Source organism: Mustela lutreola, chromosome 1 (assembly GCF_030435805.1).
Source record: "Mustela lutreola isolate mMusLut2 chromosome 1, mMusLut2.pri, whole genome shotgun sequence".
Lineage (NCBI taxonomy): Eukaryota > Metazoa > Chordata > Mammalia > Carnivora > Mustelidae > Mustela > Mustela lutreola.
In genome coordinates this window covers 56,826,895-56,842,506 of record NC_081290.1, presented here as the reverse complement: position 1 = coordinate 56,842,506, position 15,612 = coordinate 56,826,895, and the positions used below count along the sequence as shown (strand labels likewise).

The 15,612-nt window shown below is 39.1% G+C and overlaps 1 long non-coding RNA gene across 1 annotated transcript in view; it reads left to right on the top strand.

The window, feature by feature from the left end:
* Positions 1 to 15,612, top strand: part of LOC131819341 (uncharacterized) — an 88,753-nt gene that overhangs the window by 50,876 nt on the left and 22,265 nt on the right. The gene's annotated exons all lie outside the window — the stretch shown is intronic.

Here is a 15,612-nt window from a genome sequence, read left to right as displayed (position 1 = left end):
CTGTCAGCTTAGTCTACAGGTTGCTACGTAATAATTCCTGTAGTGGTGACATCTTGTCACTTCCTAGCCTCAAGCCTATGATTTTTTTTTTTTTCCAAATCTGCTTACAGAAGAATATCCACTTTTCTGAGTCTAACATCTGTGGCCTTTCCCTTTTTGATCCCAGTTAGCTTCAAGGTCAATACCCAGTACACTATATACACATGACCTTGGGCTCTAGCTTACTGTCCACTCTTCTTCTCACATGTCAGGTTGTTTCAGGACACATTACCTCTGCCAAACTGTTATCTTTGCCTAAAACTCCATTCCATCCTTATCTACCTGGCAAATTCTCCAAGTCCCTCTGGCCTTGACAGATTCATTATAGTTTTTATCTTAGTTCTCTTAAATTTTTCACAGACTTCATCATTATTACAGTTGATTTTTCACCTTGCTGTGGTTCATTCATGTACTTGCCACTATCATTGCCTTGGGTAGTGATATCTCTAGCCCAGATCTCGAACATAAAGCTTAGAAAGCATTTAGTACATATTTGTGAGATCAAATTGGATTTTGCATTTATCAGATTATTCTGATTGTAATAATAGGAAAAAAACTGAAAACAGAAACAAAATTGAAAATTTGTTAGAAGTTTTTTTTTTTTTATAAGTCATGGAAGGTAAAGTTTGTGTAGGATGAGTTTCTCAAATTTTACCTTTGGGATTTTAATTTATGGGGTTGAGTAAGTGACTGTAGGAGAAGATAATGCCATTGAAAGAAGAATTTATAACTTACATTTCGCAAGAGAAGAGGGCATGTCATACCATGCAGGGCCACATAAGGAAGCATCTTGTTTGGTCAGGAAGCAGAATCAAGAGGAAGGGGAAAGTTTGAGCCAGAGCTTTTTTTTTTTTTTTTTTTTTTAAATATTTCATTTATTTATTTGTCAGAGAGAGAGCACACAAGCAGGCAGAGAGGCTGGCAGAGGCAGAGAGAGAAGCAGGCCCCCTGCAGAGCAAGGAGCCCCATGTGGGACTCGATCCCAGGACTCTGGGATCATGACCCGAGCCGAAGGCAGTGGCTTAACCCACTGAGCCACCCAGGTGTCCCATGAGCCAGAGCTTTTACTGTGGTTTCCAGAGGAAAGGTGAAGCAGGGCAACATAAACAGTTTTGAATTGGCCATTCTAAATAATTTCAGTGAGCATTGGGACCTACAGGTGTCCCTATTGTCTGGTGCTTTGCCTTGGGTGGATTTAGACTAGAGGAATAGCAGTTTGCTATGTGAGAGTTCACCTTGCTTTTGATAAAGGAGCTGCTTAACTTGCACATGAGAGATATTTCCCAGTTGCTATATTAGCAATTAATTAACCCTGGGAGGGGAAGTCTCTCCTCAAGTTTGTAAAGTCCTCCAAGATATCAAAACTTCATAAAATAAAGACTATTAAAAACATAATTAATTCAATCTGTCCTCTGATATTTTGACATCATATTAAGGAAATCTTGGTGTGATGCTCATGGAGACTTAAGGAGCAGGGCACAAGTTGCCCTCAAAAGGAAAGAAGACATTTTATTATGGAAATAGTATAGAGGAACACAAGTAGAGGCATATGGAGTCCTTCTAGGCCACCCCATAAATAGGTTTTCTGTTATATGGCATAATAAAAAAAAAATAGGTCTGGAGTTTTGGGAGGTCTCTAACAATACCTTGGTGGAATCAGGAGCTATTAAAAGTGTGAATTTGACAATAATATCTTGGTGCATTTTTGGGTCAGGATGGCAGTCCAGTAGTCATCTTTTGATAACTGGCCCTTGGCCATCATATCCCTTTCAAAAGTGGCCCAGGGATTCCAGGAGGTATAAGAGGAAGCCCAAGCCTCAATAGTGAGGTGTCTCTGAGGGCACTAATGGCAGTAGAGAGGATATGAACTGATAAGTTAGTAAAGAGTATATGTTAAAGATTAATGGTATTGTGTGTAACTAAGAGGAAGAACTCATATGGTGGTCATGATTGGAAACCAAGGGAGGATGCAGTGGTGCTAAGCTAGTAGGGGATAGTAGGAAAAGGCATTGAAGATTGGGTAGTCCTGTACCCAGTGGGTCAGGCGGTTAGACTGTTATAAAGCAGGTGTCTCCCAGGGACGGCAATTAATTTTCACTAATTTATTGAATGACACAGATATTAGTAGCCTCTATCAGATTTCCCTTTAGACATGGGAGTGTGTGTGGGCGGGTTATTTTGTAAGAGAGCAAGGAGTATGCGAGGATCATGAGCTAAGCATATGAGCTCAGAAACGACACAGTTCCTAATATCAAAAGAAGAAAAGCAAAACGTGTCCTATGTCCAATTCATAACCTTAAGATAGGCAGTCCATGGGCATTGCTGGGGCAGAGATTTCAGACTGAAATGAAGTTGTCTCTGGCACAGAGGTTGGATTGGAGTCCAAGGTGAGATGGCAACTGGGACAATGCCATTTCCAGGGATAAGCTCTTGGGCCAGGTGATGTCATCTGGGTTGTAGGACAGGGGTATCCTTTCCAGGTGGGAATTCACTTGAACTGAGGTGGTTCTAAGCATTTACCATGTTTGGTTGAAAAAAAAATGGCTTATTTTTTTCTTTATTTACACATATAGATTATAAAGCAAGGGAAACACCTAAACCAGGAGTAATAAGACAATGGTCTATAGAAGGTGTGCAGTTGCATTAACCACTTTTGTTTTTGTTAGACGTATAAGTTCCTGTCAGTCTTATGTCTAATGAGCAGCCACCTAACTTTGGGACAAAGTATGATTTATGGGTTTCAGAAAAATATGTGTCCTCACTATAGTCTCCAGATCTAAAGAGATGGGGTCAAGATAGAAAATTCATTAAAATAGATTAAGGTCTGGGACAAAATAGGAGCTCTTTTAGAGGTTCATTTGCTGTACTGGAATATTAAAACCAGTTTTGAGAAGTGTCTCTAAATTACATTGGTTACCTGGGAACTGTCAGGAACATAACAATTGTATTGAATAACTCTTCCAGGAGCCCAGCATTGTGTATTCTGAGAAATGAAATATGTGTCTTGGTTACTCTTTGTAATGCCTGTAACTCTGAAGGGGATGCAGAATGTCCTGGCACGACTTTATATTGTGACCTTAGTATACATAGAAGCATGATTTTTTTTTCTAATTACAAGAAATTTTTATTGATTATGTGCCAGGAGTTGTGAAAGGACTTTAAATTCATTATCTCATTTAATCATCACAATATCTTGTGATAATAGCAGATACTATTATCTTCATTTCCAGTAATATCTCTAATATATTTGTTTCTTTTTTTAATAAATATTTTATTTTATTATTTTTATTAAGATATAATATATTATTTGCCTCAGGGGCACAGGTCTGTGAATCATCAGGCTTACACATTTCACAGCACTCACCATAGCACATACCCTCCCCACTCTCCATAACCCAGCCACCCCATCCCTACCCCCACACCCCCCAGCAACCCTAAGTTTGTTTTGTGAGATTACGAGTCTCCAATGGTTTGTCTCCCTCCCAAATTGATATTTTGGGTGTCAGTGAGAAAAGAGCTCGTTAGACTTCTTTACTCTGAAAGGGACAATTTTTAGGGAATGGACCAACTATTTATAACAAGGCTTATTGGCCAAGGCTTCCAGTGCTAAGATGACGTTTGACCAAGTGTGTTGTTTGTATGGTCCTATATCAGGGACATCCTAGTTAAGATATAGAAAGCAACAACATTTCACTGAGCTCACAGCTAATGGTCAGTTGTACCTTGTGCATAGCTATGAATATTCAGTGCTGTTCACTTAAGTAATCTCAAGGGGCTTCTCAAGTAGCCAACCCTCTGTGGGAGGGGCCACCTCCTTCATCACAAAGGCATCTGGTGAGGGAGTAAGAACAGAGGAAGTCTCCCCCTCCTTTGTGTTGAATACACCACGGCGCTCAGGTTTAGCTCCATCCTGTCTTAAGGGGGACTTAGTTATGTAGCTGTGTATAACTTGTGGGGTACTGTTTCCATGACCCGGACCATAATGAGCAGCTGGATTTGGAGGGTTACAAGTGCGGGGTCTATTATAGCCTCTATTTCCAGAAGACTTTACTAGGCAGCCAGTCATTCATTGTTTAATAATATATAACATGAGACTGAAAGGGGCAGTTTCTTGCATAAGAGCTCTTGGCCAACTCATGTCTTTCAAAAGTGACCCAGGGACTCCAGGAAGCATAAGAGGAGGCCCAAGCCTCAATATTGAGGAGTCTCTAAGGGCACCAGTGGGAGTGCTTAGACTTTCATTTGGAAGTAAAATTTGTAAATGAAGGATATGTTGTCACTAGAATCCAAAAAGGACTAAAGGTTGTTGGAGTTGTATGTCTATAATGAGTATGTCAAATGACTCTTTTTGGAGGAGGACATCATCAATGTAATGTCAAACTTGTGTTCTGGTGAACAGTAGTTGCAGTTAAGATCCTGTCTGCCATGGGGCACCTGCGTAGCTCAGTAGGTTGAGCACCCAACTCTTGGGCATGATCTTAGGGTCGTGATCTTTGGTTTCTGGGATTGAGCCTGCCTTGGACTCCATGCTCAACAGAGAGTCTGCCTGGAGGATCTTCTCCCTCTGCCCTTCTCCTCACTTATGTGCATGTGCATATGTGTGTGCTTTCTCTCTCTCTCAATCTCTCTCGAATAAATAATCTTTTTTTTTTTTTTTTTTTTTTTTTTAAAGATCCTGTCTGCCAAGATTGCATGGTAACAAAGCAGTTGGGGCACCCCATAGATAGTTTGATGAAGGTACGTGTGTCCCTTTGGAGGTAAAGGAAAACTGAGAAACTGTTGAAGGGGGCACTGAGCAGAACATGTTAGGCAAATTTATAAGAGCAAAATTATTAGAGTTGGTAATGTAAACAATATTAAATATTGGGTATGAAAACCCTGGTAGATGGAAATACAGCATAATGTAGTAATCCATCCACCATGAGACACCCTATATTTTTTTCCAGATTTAGGAGCAGGAAAAATTGGGCTGTCAAATGGGGAAGTGGGGATAATCATCTGCTTATTAATTAGGTTTTACATAATAAATTTTATCCTTGAAGGCCCTGTTTTAACTTACATTGGATCATATTAACTGTTTTAATAGGAAGCCATTGGGTCCCATTTTATCAAGCCAATTTACAGTGGGTGTTTTTTTTTTTTTTAAGATTTGTTTATTTATTCTAGAGAGAGAGAGTGTGCAGGAGACTGGGGAGAGGCAGAGGTATAGGGAGAGAGAGAATCTTCAGCAGACTCCCTGCTGAGCAAGGAGCCTGACTCAGGGTTAGATCCCACAACCTCAAGATCATGACATGAGCCGAAACCAAGAGACAGATGTTCAGTTGTCTGAGCCACTGAGGTTCCCCTATGAGTACTCTTTTATATCAGTTTGACATAACTTTAAATCCACTTGTTTGTGACAAAAATGAAATTGTGTTAAAGATAAGAGTAAAGTTATTTTCCTATAAGAGTAAAGTAAGCTGTGATAGGATGTCATCATCTCATCCATTGTCCTTGATAAGAACTCAGTAGGTCAGCTAGTGAGGGGCTCCTGAGGCTTAGCAAGAAAAACATGAAGAAGCAGTTGTGGCGAGGGAGCATTTTGTCTAAATATCAAGTCTGCAAGGATGATCTGAAAGTGTTCCATCTGGGTAAGTCTACACTTTGGTGATCTGAAAGGTCTCTTCAAAGACCTTGGGGCTGTTAGGTCCTGCCACAGCAAAGGTTACTCTACCTGCAGTAGCAAAAGCCTTGCAGCAGTCTGGCTCCAAGAAGACCCTCTTGTTTGTCAAAGCCAGCACCATTGTTCTCTAGCAACATGCTCTAGCAACAGGGGAATTTTACTTTGCACTGGCAGTTGGACTTCTCTCCCTAATACCAACTCATACAAAGGTATGCTTCAACTAAATCTGAACTTAATTCCTTCCATCTCCCCTTGCCTGACACGCCAATGTGATTAATCTATCATTGGCTTGGAGTATGTGATTCCTTTACTGGCTTATTAAAAGACATTATCCTGTATGGTTATTGGCTTATGGAATTCCTGCACAACCAAATCTGAGTTAAACTATTGGCAAAGACAATCCCAGTTTCTGGGCATTAGTTTGTCTCTCAAAACAGAAAACATATATATATATATATATGTATGTATATATATATATGTGTGTGTGTCTGTGTGTGTGTGTATAATTATATGTATATATGTATGTACATAATGAAATTAAAACAAAATTCCATAATTTGATCCAATTAGAAACCCAAAATTTATATATTAAAAATTTATATAAAATTATATGGATGACAACTATATATGAAATAAAATATATATAGCAATATAATTTATATAATTAAAATACATAATACAAAATAAATATTTGGTCTTAGTCCCTGGTTCCTGGCACACAGTTCCTAAAACCATTGAAATCTCTGAAGAGATAACAGTGTCTTTTACATGCTAATGAGATGATTGGTGGCTGAGGGTCCCTAGTTGGTCTGGGTGGGGACTGGTCACCAGAAAGACCAAACCTTGTGATTAGAGGGTTGGAAATTTCAGCACCAATCCCCCACCTCCTGGGAGGGGAGAGGGGCTAGAGACTGAGTTAATCAGCAAATACAAATGATGTAACCAATCCTGCCTCTGTCAATGAAATGTCCTTAACAGGGTTTAGAGCTAGATGGGGTTCTGGAGCTTCCAGGCTGAACATGTAGAGGTTCTAGGAGACTGGTATACCCTTAGAGGGCATAGAAATGATATGATCTGACTTGGGGTTTGAGGGAAAATGGCCAGAAAAGAATCATTGAGATGTTTGGGTGCAAAAAAAGTGGTTTCATTAAAGCATGTGGACAGGACCCTTAGGCATTTAGGACCTGCACTGGGATTGTGAAGAGTGATTGGTGATATATATATATATATCAGTAGAGGAAGGATTCCAAAAGGAATTTCATGTGTTAAAGAAGACTTAGAGTATCCTGGAGGCCTTGGTATTGTCAATCTAAGGTTGCTTTTTGCCACTAGGAAAGCATTAAGACAGTTGGGAGTTCCTGGAGGAATGTCATACTCTGTCCGTTTCAGGTATTTGTCAATGGACTCCAAGTTATAAAGAAATTCAATTTTATCGTTGTGTCTTTTGCCTTTGTTGTCCACTTCTGAAGCTCTACACCACCCCTTTTCCCCCACCTTCCTCTGTGCATCTCTTCCTGAGTTCTGTGACTCATTCTAGCAAATTATCAAAACTGAGGGGGGTCATCGAAACCCTAGAATTTTTAGTCAGCCCAGCAGACATGTAGGCAGACTGTGTTCCCCATTTTCAGCTGGTATCTAAAGTGGGGGTGGTCTTGTGGGACTAATCCCTTAACCTGTGGAATACACACGATCTCCAGGGAGTGTCAGTATTGAATTGAACTGCAGGGTACCTAATTCATGTCAGAGAGTTGGAGAAGTCGGGTTAGAGAAAACACCACATATCTGGTGGGGAAAGGAGGGGGTCTTAATAACAAAATCTTTTTAATTAAATAAAAATATTTAATATATTATTATATATTAAATATTATATAAGTAGTATATAACATATACTAATATTACTAATAATATTAAAAATATTAAATAAAAATAAAAAATTTTATTATGTTAGTCATCATACAGCACATCATTAGTTTTTGATGTAGTGTTCCATGACTCATTGTTTGCAAACAAAAAAGACTTTTTTAAAAGGAGCTGGTTGGCTTTTGTTCCTCTACCACATAGGTTCTAAGTTAAATTTAGCATTGGCTAAAATGCACTGATTAACAAAACTCCACAGGCTTAATCAACACTGGGGTTCAAATTATAGCTGTAGCTGGAGATTCCATGGAATTTAAGCATTGTATTACCTATAATCTTAAAAAGTAACTGAATATAAAATAAAGGAAAAACAGATACCCCTTGCTTTACCTGTAGCCTTACATAAATTCCCCAGTATCATAGGACTCATTGAATAATTAATTAAAATTGAAATAAGTCTCTGGTCCTTGTTTTGTTTTGAGATGCAAACTAATGCCCAGAGACTGGGATTATCTTTGCCAATAGTTTAACTCAGATTTGGTTGTGCAGGAATTCCATAAGCCAATAACCATACAGGATAATGTCTTTTAATAAGCCAGTAAAGGAATCACATACTCCAAGCCAATGATAGATTAATCACATTGGCGTGTCAGGCAAGGGGAGATGGGAGATGGAAGGAATTAAGTCCAAATTTAGTTGAAGCATACCTTTGTATGAGTTGGTATTAGGGAGTGCCAGTGCAAGGTAAAGGCCCCCTGCTGCTAGAGCATGTTGCTAGGGAACAATGGTGCTGGTGTTGCCAGGGAAAAACTTGAATTCTCTATTCTTGGGCTCTGACTAGCAACCTTGTTAGTAGTTGACAATGACAGATATATTAGACATTCCTCTGGAACTAAGTGCTCTGGAAAGCTGCTGTTTCAAGCTTGCATAACATTTTCTGTACCTCATGTAGGTGCCTGTGGGAAAGTACAAGCTCAGATGAGACTGACTGTTACAATATGGTTGATCCGGTCCTTATTGCCTGGGTGGCAGCATTAGATCCTCCATCCATTACTGGACTGGAGATACTAATCCTTCCAGTAACTCAGTGGGCTGACTATAAAGACAGGTCTCCATCTGTATGCCAAGGAGACTGAAATGACTTAACAGGACTGTGGGTGCTATCTGAAGGTGAGCATGGACCTCTAGGTCTCTGATTGGGCCTGTTCATGTCTAGCAAAGTGAACACACTTGTTCTCTACTGTCATCATGTGGTTACTTCTGGCATCTCTTGGTTTTTAACAACCCTATAAGGAGTTGCCATTCCTGTGCATGTGGCCTGTTGTGGCCACACCACAGTAGCCCTTAAGATTAAGCTGTGCCGGGCGCCTGGGTGGCTCAGTGGGTTAAGCTGCTGCCTTCGGCTCAGGTCATGATCTCAGGGTCCTGGGATCGAGTCCTGCATCAGGCTCTCTGCTCAGCAGGGAGCCTGCTTCCTCCTCTCTCTCTCTCTCTCTGCCTGCCTCTCTGCCTACTTGTGATCTCTCTCTGTCAAATAAATAAATAAAATCTTTAAAAAAAGAAGATTAAGCTGTGCCATATATTTTAGAAATGTGGATCACTCATGGTCACATGGTGTTATGTCATTCATACCAAACAGGCTCTGACAATGAGCTTATGAATTCAACGGACATTTCATTTTCTTTCTTATCCTGAGGCTGGTGGCATCATCAAGAGATGGAATAAAATTTATTTATTTATAAGAACTGACTAGAAAGGATTGCTGGATAACCCATATTATCATTATTTCAGACTACTCATATAGCCAGACAGTGTGAGCATTAATGCAAGTGATGCTCAGAGGAACATTTTTCTTGAAGCTGTTTCTTGGAAAGGATTAGGGAAGAGGAGGTAGGGGTATGGAAAGATTGGTTCTTCATATCCATGATTCCACCCTAATAACCCAACCACTGCTCTTTTTTTCTTTTTTCCCACCAACTCTATGGTGTGGGAAGCATGACACTTTTCATCACCAGGTGGCATCATTGGTGATAGCATGGAGAGGGTGTTGCTTCTACACTACCTGGTTTTGATAACTGGATATTAAGTATTATACAGCATGAGCATTATGATTATTAGAATTTGTAAAGCTTAGAGTACTTCTACATTGGTTCACTTGAGAAATAACTGGTGCTAGCCCTAAATATCACAACTTCCATCATGGTGTCCTTGCCCTTATGGTTTTGACCCACCTGAATGAAAAGTCTGGGTGTGCTAGATTAAGACAAACAGATTATGTAATTAGGAAGGGAAAGTACATACCTAACACCTGGGGAAGGAACACCATTTACATTTAGGTATAGAATTTATTTTCAGTTAATGTTTATGTACGTAGTGAGGTGATGTTGATGTTTTTCCATATAATTTAGTTGCTCTAGTGTAATTGCTTTTCCTTTACATTTATAAACAAAATTTATTTTTTATTTTTAATGATTTTTAAAAAAGATTTTATCTATTTATTTGTCAGATAGAGGAAGAGAGCACAAGTAGGGGGAGCAGCAGGCAGAGGGAGAAGTAGACTCCGTGCTAAGCAAGAAGCCCGATACGGGACTTGATCCCAGGACCCTGGGATCATGACCTGAGCTGAGGGCAGATGCTTAACCTACTGAATCACCCAGGTGTCCAACAAAATTACGAATTTATTTATTTATTTATTATATTAGTCACCATACAGTACATCGTTAATTTTTGATGTAGTGTTCCATGATTCACTGTTTGTGAATAACACCCAGTGCTCCATGCAATATGTGCCCTCCTTAACACCCATCATCAGGCTAGACCATCTCTCTACTCCCCTTCCTTCTAAAACCCTCAGTTTATTTTCCTGAGTCCATAGTCTCTCATGGTTTATTTCCCCCTCCATTTCCCCACTTCATTTTCTCTTCCTTCTAATGTCCTCCATGTTATTACTTACGTTCTACAAATACGTGAATCCATATAATAATTGGCTTTCTCTGTTTGGCTTATTTCACTTAGCATAATCTCTTCCAGTCCCACCCATGTTGAAGCAAAAGCTGGCATGGCAAAAGCCTTCCTTTCTGATGGCTGAGTAACATTCTTTCGTGTATATGGACCACATCTTCTTTATCCATTTGTCTGTTGAAGGGCATCTTGGCTCTTTCCACAGTTTGGCTATTGTGGACAGTGTTGCTATCCACTGGGGTGCACATGGCCCTTCTTTTCACTACATCTGTATCTTTGGGGTAAATACCCAGTAGTGCAATTGTTGGGTCATAGGGTAGACCCATTTTTTAAATTTTTTGAGGAACCTCCACACTGTCTTCCAAAGTGGCTGTACCAACTTGCATTCCCACCAACAGTGTAAGAGGGTTCCCCTTCCTCTACAGCCTCTCCAACATTTGTTGTTTCTTGCCTTGTCAATTTTTGCCATTCTAACTGGTATAAGGTGGTACTGTGATGTGGTTTTGATTTGAATTTCCCTGATGGCTAATGTAGATGAACATTTTTTCATGTGTCTGTTAGCCATTTGAGTGTCTTCATTGGAGAAGTGTCTGTTCATATCTTCTGCCCATTTTCTTTTTACTTGATTATTTTTGGGTGTTGAGTTTGAGAAGTTCTTTGTAGATCTTGGATATCAGCCCTTTGTCTGTAGTATTATTTGCAAATATCTTCTCCCATTCCGCAGGTTGCCTTCTTTTTTGTTGACTGTTTCCTTTGCTGTGCAAAAGCTTTCCTTTTTAAATTTTTTATTAACATATAATGTATTATTAGCCCCAGGGGTAGAGGTCTGTGAATCGCCAGGTTTACACACTTCACAGCACTCACCATATGTGCAAAAGCTTTCTATCTTGATGAAGTCCCAAAAGTTCATTTTTATTTCTGTTTCCCTTGTCTTTGGAGATGTGTCTTGAAAGAAGTTGCTGTGACTGATGTTGAAAAGGTTACTGCCTATGGGATTTTGATGGATTCCTATCTCATATTGAGTTATTTCACCCATTTTGAGTTTATCTTTGTGTCTGGTGTGAGCGAATGGTCGAGTTTCATTCTTCCGTATATAGCTGTCCAATTTTCCCAGCACCATTTATTGAAGAGACTGTCTTTTTTTCCCCATTGGATATTTTTTCCTACTTTGTCAAAGATTATTTGACCATAGAGTTAAGGGTCTATATTTGGGCTCTCTACTCTTTTCCATTGGTCTGTGTGTCTGTTTTTGTGGCAACGTGATGCCCCCCAGCTTTGTTTTTCTTTTTCAGCACTTCCTTGATGATTTGGGGGTCTTTTCTGGGTCCATACAAATTTTAGGATTGTTTGTTCCAGCACTTTGAAAAATGCTGATGGTATTTTGATTGGGATGGCATTGAAAGTATAGATTGTTCTGGGCAGCATAAATATTTTAACAATGCTTATTCTTCTGATCCATGAGCATGGAATGTTTTTCCATCTTTTGGTATCTTCTTCAATTTCTTTTGTGGGTGTTCCATGTTCCTAGAGTATAGATCCTTTACCTCTTTAGTTAGGTTTATTCCAAGTTGTCTTATGATTTTTGGTGCTATTGTAAATGCAACTGATTCTCTAATTTCTCTTTCCACAGTTTCATTTTTAGTGCATAAGAAAGCAACTGATTTCTGTGAATATATTTTGTATCCGGCCCCATTACTGAATTGCCGTATGAGTTCTAGTAATTTGGAGATAGGGTCTTTTGGGTTTTCCACATAAAGTATCATGTCATCTGTGAAGAGAGAGAGTTTAACTTCTTCTTTGCCAATTTGAATACCTTTTATTTCTTTTTGTTGTCTGATTGCTGTTGCTAGAACTTCTAGTACTATGTTGAGCAATAGTGACAAGAATCGGCATCTGATGTTAAGATGTTGTGTTTCTGATGTTAAGAAAAAGGCTCTCAGCTTTTCCCCATTGAGAATGATATTTGCTGAGGGTTTCTCATAGATGGATTTTATGAAATTGAGGAATGTTCCCTCTATCCCTATCTCTGAAGAGTTTTAATCAGGAAAGGATGCTGTACTTTTTCAAATGCTTTTTCTGCATCAATTGAGAGGACCATGTGGTTCTCCTCTCTCTCTCTCTCTCTTTTTTTTTTTTTTTTTGGAGGCTACCTTTTTTATTTTTATATTGGTTTTTTTTTTCTCTCATTTTCTTTTTTTTTTCAACTCATTTATTTTCAGAAAAACAGTATTCATTATTTTTTCACCACACCCAGTGCTCCATGCAATCCGTGCCCTGTATAATATCCACCACCTGGTATGCCAACCTCCCACCCCCCCCGCCACTTCAAACCCCTCAGATTGTTTTTCAGAGTCCATAGTCTCTCGTGATTCACCTCCCCTTCCAATTTACCCCAACTCCCTTCTCCTCTCTAACACCCCTTGTCCTCCATGATATTTGTTATGCTCCACAAATAAGTGAAACCATATGATAATTGACTCTCTCTGCTTGACTTATTTCACTCAGCATTATCTCTTCCAGTCCCGTCCATGTTGCTACAAAAGTTGGGTATTCATCCTTTCTGATGGAGGCATAATACTCCATAGTGTATATGGACCACATCTTCCTTATCCATTCGTCCGTTGAAGGGCATCTTGGTTCTTTCCATAGTTTGGCGACCTTGGCCATTGCTGCTATTTTAGACCAATATCACTGATGAATATGGATGCTAAGATTCTCAACAAGATCCTAGCCAACAGGATCCAACAGCACATTAAAAAGATTATCCACCATGATCAGGTAGGATTCATCCCTGGGCTACAAGGATGGTTCAACATTCGTAAATCAATCAACGTGATTCAACAAATTAATATGAAAAGAGAGAACCACATGGTCCTCTCAATTGATGCAGAAAAGGCATTTGACAAAATCCAGCATCCGTTCCTGATTAAAATGCTTCAAAGTATAGGGATAGAGGGAACATTCCTGAACCTCATCAAATGTATCTATGAAAGACCCACAGCAAATATCATCCTCAATGGGAAAAAGCTTGAAGCCTTCCCGTTGAGATCAGGAACAAGACAAGGATGCCCACTTTCACCACTCTTGTTCAACATAGTATTAGAAGTCCTAGCAACAGCAATCAGACAACAAAGAGAAATAAAAGGTATCCAAATTGGTAATGAAGAAGTCAAACTCTTTCTCTTCACAGATGACATGATTCTTTATATGGAAAACCCAAAAGACTCCACCCCCAAACTACTAGAACTCATACAGCAATTCAGCAACATGGCAGGATACAAAGTTAATGTGCAGAAATCAGTGGCTTTCTTATACACTAACAATGAAAATACAGAAAGAAAAATTAGAGAATCGATTCCATTTACTATAGCACCAAGAACCATAAGATACCTGGGAATAAACCTAACCAAAGAGGTAAAGGATCTGTACTCGAGGAACTACAGAACACTCATGAAAGAAATTGAAGAAGACACAAATAGATGGATGACCATTCCATGCTCTTGGATCAGAAGAATAAACATTGTTAAAATGTCCATACTGCCTAGAGCAATATATACTTTTAATGCCATTCCAATCAAAATTGCACTGGTATTCTTCAAAGAGCTGGAGCAAATAATCCAAAAATTTGTATGGAATCAGAAGAGACCCCAAATCGCTAAGGAAATGTTGAAAAACAAAAATAAAGCTGGGGGCATCACGTTACCTGATTTCAAGCTTTATTACAAAGCTGTGATCACCAAGACAGCATGGTACTGGCATCAAAACAGATACATAGACCAGTGGAACAGAGTAGAGAGCCCAGATATGGACTCTCAACTCTATGGTCAATTAATCTTTGACAAAACAGGAAAAAATATGCGGTGGAAAAAAGACAGTCTCTTCAATAAATGGTGCTGGGAAAACTGGGCAGCCATATGTAGAAGAATGAAACTCGACCATTCTCTTACACCGTACACAAAGATAAACTCAAAATGGATAAAAGACCTCAACGTGAGACAGGAATCCATCAGAATCCTAGAGGAGAACATAGGCAGTAATCTCTTCGATATCAGCCACAGCAACTTCTTTCAAGATATGTCTCCAAAGGCAAAGGAAACAAAAGCGAAAATAAACTTTGGGGACTTCATCTTCTCTCTTTTTTTAATCAATGTGTTCTATCACATTGATTGATTTGCAAATGTTGAACCACAATCCCACCTGGTTGTGGTAGGTAATCCTTTTAATGTACTGTTGGATCCTATTAGCTAGGATCTTGTTGAGAATTTTGGCATCCACATTCATAAGAGATATTGGTCTGAAATTCTCCTTTTTGATGGGGTCTTTGTTTGGTTTTGGGATCAAGGTAATGCTGCCCTCATAGAAAGAGACTGGAAGTTTTCCTTCTGTTTCTATTTTTTGAAACAGCTTCAGGAGAATAGGTATTATTTATTCTTTGAATGTTTGGTAGAATTCCCCAGGGAATCTATCAGACCCTGGACTCTTGTTTTTTTTATTATTATTATTATTATTTATTTTTTTTAAGATTTTATTTATTTATTTGACAGAGAGATCACAAGTAGGCAGAGAGGCAGGCAGAGGGAGAGAGGAGGAAGCAGGCTCCCTGCTGAGCAGAGAGCCCGATGTGGGGCTCTATCCCAGGACCCTGGGACCATGACCTGAGCCAAAGGCAGAGGCTTTAACCCACTGAGCCACCCAGATACCCCTTTTAGGAGGGTTTTGATCATTGCTTCAATTTTGTTACTGGTTATTGGTCTATTCAGGTTATCAGTTTCTTCCCGTTTTAGTCTTGGAAGTTTATAGGTTTCCAGGAATGCATCTATTTCTTCTAGGTTGCTTAACGTATTGACATATAGCTGTTGCTAATAATTTCTGACTATTATTTCTATTTCCTTGGTGTTAGATATGATCTCTCTCCTTTCATTCATAATTTTATTAATTTGGGTCCTTTCTCTTTTCTTTTGGACAAGTCTGGTCTGTGGTTTATTGATCTTATTAATTCTTTCAAAGAACCAGCTTCTAGTTTCATTAATGTGTTCTATGTATTTCTGGTTTCTAATTCATTTATCTCTGCTCTATTCTTAATTATTTCCCTT